Below are 5465 nucleotides of genomic sequence, written 5' to 3'. Positions count from 1 at the left end.
AGCAGAGAAGCCATGGAAAGGTGAATGCCTGCAACTTTCTAAGTGTTTCAGGTTATTTATTGCATGTCTCTTAGGATAGCTTATATTGTTGGGGAAGCTGGGACATAGGTCTTCAGCTTAACAGATGGATTTAAGGATAATGACCATTTGTTCCTCTTTGGATTATGTTTGGTTGGATTATGATTGGTTGGATTGCCATATGGACTTGTGATTTGCTATTTTTAGTGTGCTCAATTATCACCCAGCTTGGTTAACAAAGACTCCTTAGAACAGCCAGGGAAAAAGTCAGCTTGGACTACCATTTACCTTACTAGGTAGAACACAAAGATCAGTTATTTCTCATTAAGGTATTGAAGATTTCTCTGCACACCCCTCCTAAAATTGTTCTGCTCCTCAATTGTTAACATATGGCTTATTAGAGTTATAAGTCTGTTTAGACTACCCTAAAATTCGTGAATTTCAGTAAAAATCACACTTGAATACTATAAGGTGCTAAATATATAAATGAAAATGGACGCAAGACAGCTGAATAGTACCATATAACTATTTTAAGGTGTATAGCAGCCAGTTGTGTATCAACTATAATTGAGACGTCAACGAAGTAGTTACAGGATATGGTTAAGAACTTGCAGTTTCTAACAGACTGGTCACTGAATAACATGTTAATTAACTTCATGATGCTGTAAATTTCCATGTTTTTTCCTATTGTTGAAGTTGTGTAGTGGCTTTTCATTGGAGGGGATGATATTTTGCCAGCTCTACTTTCAGACCAAAGATGGTCTATGGATGAAACTGTTGAATTTGCTTGGACAAGAAGATGCTGAACCCTCTGCATTGTCCATGCCTGCAATGAAGGAATCATGACTGGATATGAATGGTACTACTGTAACAATATGGAGGAACTCAATATGGGGGGAAGGCTTGGGGAGCAGTTTGGGGAATCCCAGAGCCTATGAAACTGTGTCATAACATGAAATAATAAAATAAATTAAAACTACCAAAAAAATTTTAAAAACTCCTTAATAAACCTTAAACATGTCTGGTGTGATCTTGCTCGCACCCTGTAACATTATGTGCTTCTTATGGCTGTTTAAGGAGCTTTACAACACATTTTAAAATTTTCTTACCCCCATTTCCTCTGTGTCTTCCTCCATTAATTCTGAGTTTGACAAAGGCTTTCATTCCTTTGCAGGGGAGGTATCAGTAATATTCATTGCACCTCTGTCTCCTTTGCTCTTGTCATTACTATTTTGGTTAGTAGACTCTTCTCTTTAGGGCAGGTTTCCAAGCTGTGTTGGCTACCAGTCTATCAGTCGAGTTTTACTGATCATGTTTGGTATGCAGTTCTTCATTTGCAGCCACTTATGACACCGTGCTCATTGAATTTCAGTCCTGGGCTCTTGTACTAGGCTTCCACCATGGGCTCCATAGCCCCAGCTCCTGGCTAACTACTCTCCACCTCCTATGATTCTGTTCTGGGGTTGCACAGTTGCCTGCATAGCCTTTCTCCCAGTGCTGGTTGGAGTAGTGCCTGGGGTTAAGGGGATGCCAGCTATTCTAATTCACTGAGTTGGCAATGGTGCTGGTCTTGCTGGAACCTGTTGGCTGTTAGGTCTGAAGGCCACCCAGACCTATTTTGGGTGCAATCTGTAGGATGTCAAGTTGATAATTTTTCCCAGTGAGACTAATGCAATGGGTTGAGTCACGAGTGAATGTTCCCCTAGCTCAGCACCTATGTTATTCCTTCAGACCCATAGCCTTTTCTCCAGCACACAAAATGGAACCCAATGTGGCACCAGTGGAGGTCTGGCCCTGTGGGCTATTAAGTCTGGAGGCCACCTGGACCTATTTTGAGTGGAATCTGAAGATTGCCAAGTTGGTATTGTTTTCCCTGATGTGGCACTGGGGGGTGGGGGGGTCTAGGCTTGCTGATCATTAGGTACAAGGTCACCCAGACCTATCTTGGGTAGAGCCTGTAGGATGCTAATTCAGTACTGTTTTCCCTGTGGGACCAGTTCAATACATCAAGCCGGAAATGAGCTCACTCCTGACTTAGTGCAGGAGCAGCTCGGTGTTGAAAATACAGAGATCTGTATTGGTTGATAGTGGAGTGAATGATGGCTCATCCTTAAGTCTGGTAAGATGTTCATCGGTTGCAAGCTTTCGCTTTCTGAGTTGCATGTCCCTCGGTGAATGTTGCTGCCTGCCTCCACTGCCTTCCCCAATCCATATTGTGGCTGTCTTCCACCTCTGTGCTTTGTAAAATATAATATGGCACAAATTGTGTGAGCTGTGTAGTGTTAGCCTCAGTGGCCTGACACCTTTCACCTTCTCAGAATTCAGCATTGAAGATACCTGCAATGAAGCTGCTGTGGCTCACTATAACATAAGTGCCCCTCAGAGGAGAAATACAGAAAGCCAGCTGACAGCCATTACTACCTGCTAAAGGTGTGAATTAGTCCATGTTAAACCATGCGACCTGATGGACTTAACAACTGAATGTAAACAGCTGCCAGAGTGTCCAGGAAAACAGGAGCAGAGGAAGTGCCCAAACAACCTCTGAAGCAGGAGGAATAATTCAGGGCTCTTGTAACCATGACACTTGGCCCTGCAAGCCATTGTCACAGGTGCACCGATGGAATTGGATCGAGTGGGAGTGCTGAAGCAGTGAGAAGCGGAGAAGAAAGGCAGTGCCCACTGTGCTGCAGGGGGAACACCCTTCCCTCTGGGCGTGCTCGATGTTGCCTATCAGAGTTTGTGCAGCTTGTGCAAAGAATCCTGTAGACACATTTAGCTCTTTCCTTGGCGCAACAATTGCAGTCCCGTTGACAGCAGGGGTTGATCCCTTATACTGATAAGAGGGGCAGCAATGAGAAAAAGAGTTCAAAATCATATCTGACCATATTTTCTCACTTCATGAAAGAGGATTCCTGCCAAGCTGTGTTTAGAGAGTCTTGAAAACACATCTTCACTTCAAAGATTTTATTTCTGTTTGCTTTTAACATGCAAGCGGATGAAACTTCCCTGAAGAAGCAACCATCTGCAATGCTCAGCATCCATCAATGCTCAATTCCATTAATGATTTAGATGTATTAGACTGGGAAGATCAACATACTATAACACTACCCTGCTTCATATTCACTAGGTGTCAGTCTGTGTGAAATAATTTATATGAACTGTCTAGATTAATGATTGCAGTGATGCAATGAGTGGGCACAGTGATTATTTGTATTTCACACATGAGGAGGCTGAGCAATGAGAAGCAATAATGTACGAAGGTCACACAGCTGGTTTGGGACGCAGCGGCTGAGCCCAGGCATCCTTGGTGATTGGAGCAGTGATGTAGCTGGTCACTGGGTGCTTTGGCAGGGTGTGTCGCGACACATGCATGAGGCTGTGGTCAGTACTGTTGAAAAGAGGTGAGCGGTGCCAGGGGCGACGGGCATTGAGAGTGTAAGCAAGGAAGTAAGCCACTGTGATTGTTTTCTTTGAACTGTGCCTATGGAATGCATACATTCTGTTCTCTTTATATTAATAAAAAAGAAAAATATTAGTAAATAAAATGCAAGGATTGTATTTTCTTTGATTTTCCATCAAGGTTCTCTTCCTTCACTCTGGACTCCCAAATACTTTGACACTTAATTTTTTGAGACATTTGTAAATACTTCAAAACTGTGTGATTTAAAATGAAGGCAATATATAAATCAGCCATTTTCCCATAATCTGGAGATAAACACTATTGAAAGAATCATATAAGTGATCCTTTTGTGGTTCCTAAGTGTGCTGGTTGAGTTTACACATGTCTGTGTGACATGTGCCTCCCTTCAACCTTGTTACGACATTGCCACATTACCCTTCTGACATGGAAAAAAAATAATATAAGCACAAATGTATAGCTTATATTTGTTCATATGTGTTTAAATATATAAAATTAACTATGTATGTGTTGGGCCCAGCGGCCTAGCGGCTAAAGTCCTCGCCTTGAACGCCCCAGGATCCCATATGGTCACCGGTTCTAATCCCAGCAGCTACACTTCCCATCCAGCTCCCTGCTTGTGGCCTGGGAAAGCAGTCGAGGACGGCCCAAAACTTTGGGACACTGCACCCGCGTGGGAGACCCAGAAGAGGTTCCTGGTTCCCAGCTTCGGATCGGCACGCACCGGCCATTGCGGCTCACTTGGGAAGTGAATCATCGGACGGAAGATCTTCCTCTCTGTCTCTCCTCTTCTCTGTATATCTGACTTTCCAATAAAAAGAAATGGATCTTTAAAAAGAAAAACTATGTATGTGTTTACGTGAGAAAGATTATAACATTTGTCAGTTATGTTTGTGTATTATACAAGAGATCTTTACAAGGTACTGTGTGTAGATTTAAAATATATTTATTCATTTATTTTTATTATTTTCCATGACACACTTGTACAGGTATAGGAATTCCATCCTTTTCCTCCTTTTCTCCAACTTTTTTCCTCCAATTATTTACCCCCATATTATCACTGTACTATGGTTTTTTTTTTGAGTAACAATTACAGGGTTAACATTCGGTGATTTAAGTGCATCATGGAATTGTAGGCACAAACAACGGTAGAAAATCTGGCATCTTACTGTCAAGGTATTTTTTACTGTGTCACTGGGACTCTTCCAATTTTGCAGGAGTAGGGTTGAGTGCTGCAATCTATCTTTGCTTTCTGGTATACTAGTCTTCATTATACGGTTGATCTATGAGAATATATGTATATACTTGTTCACCTAAATATCCGTTTTGTGTTTTGCAAAACATTTTGCCTTAGATCAGAAAGAACATATGATAGCTGTCCTTTTGAGATTAGCTTATTTCACTGAGTGAGATGATCTCCAGCTGGGACCACTTTGCTGCAAATGGTAGAATTGGATTCTTTTTAATGGCTGTGTAGTATTTCATGGAATAGATGTGCCAGTTTCTTTATCCATTCCTCTCTCAATGGGCATTTGGGTTGTTTCCATGTCGTCTGCATTATGGATTGTGCTGTTATACATATAGAGTTGCAGATTGCTTTCTCATATGCAGATTTCACTTCATTTTGATACATTCCCAGGAGTGGGATAATTGGGTCAAACTGCAAATCAATTTTTAGTTCTTTGAGGGCTCTCCATACTGATTGCTATAGTGGCTGCTCTAGTCTGCATTCCTGCCACTAGTGGACTAGGCTGTCTTTTCACCCATGTCTGCTAGCAGGTGTTAATAAAGTTCTGAATGTGGGCCAATCTCACTGGAGTTAAGCAGAATTCATTGTGGTTTTTATTTATTCATTGTGGTTTTTATTTATGTGTCCTAATAGCTAAGGGGCTTAAATAGTTTTTGTATGTATATTAGCCATTTGGATTTAAAATATTTTTGCAACGTTATCTTTTAATTCCATTTAATCTTTTTAAAGACATTTACTTTGATTGAAAGCTAGCTATATATATATATAGCTAGCTATATA

At 41.2% G+C, this 5465-nt stretch overlaps 1 non-coding gene across 1 annotated transcript; it reads left to right on the top strand.

The window, feature by feature from the left end:
• Positions 1 to 3759: 3759 nt before the first annotated feature.
• On the top strand, positions 3760 to 3863 carry LOC118760783 (small nucleolar RNA U13). Its single transcript, XR_004996989.2, has one exon. It is a non-coding gene; the product is annotated as a small nucleolar RNA U13 (small nucleolar RNA).
• Positions 3864 to 5465: the final 1602 nt, after the last annotated feature.

The sequence above is a fragment of the Ochotona princeps genome, chromosome 8, assembly GCF_030435755.1.
Source record: "Ochotona princeps isolate mOchPri1 chromosome 8, mOchPri1.hap1, whole genome shotgun sequence".
In the NCBI taxonomy this organism is placed as follows: Eukaryota; Metazoa; Chordata; class Mammalia; order Lagomorpha; family Ochotonidae; genus Ochotona; species Ochotona princeps.
The sequence above is the reverse complement of the archived record's forward strand: the minus strand, read 5'-3'. Positions and strand labels throughout refer to the sequence as shown.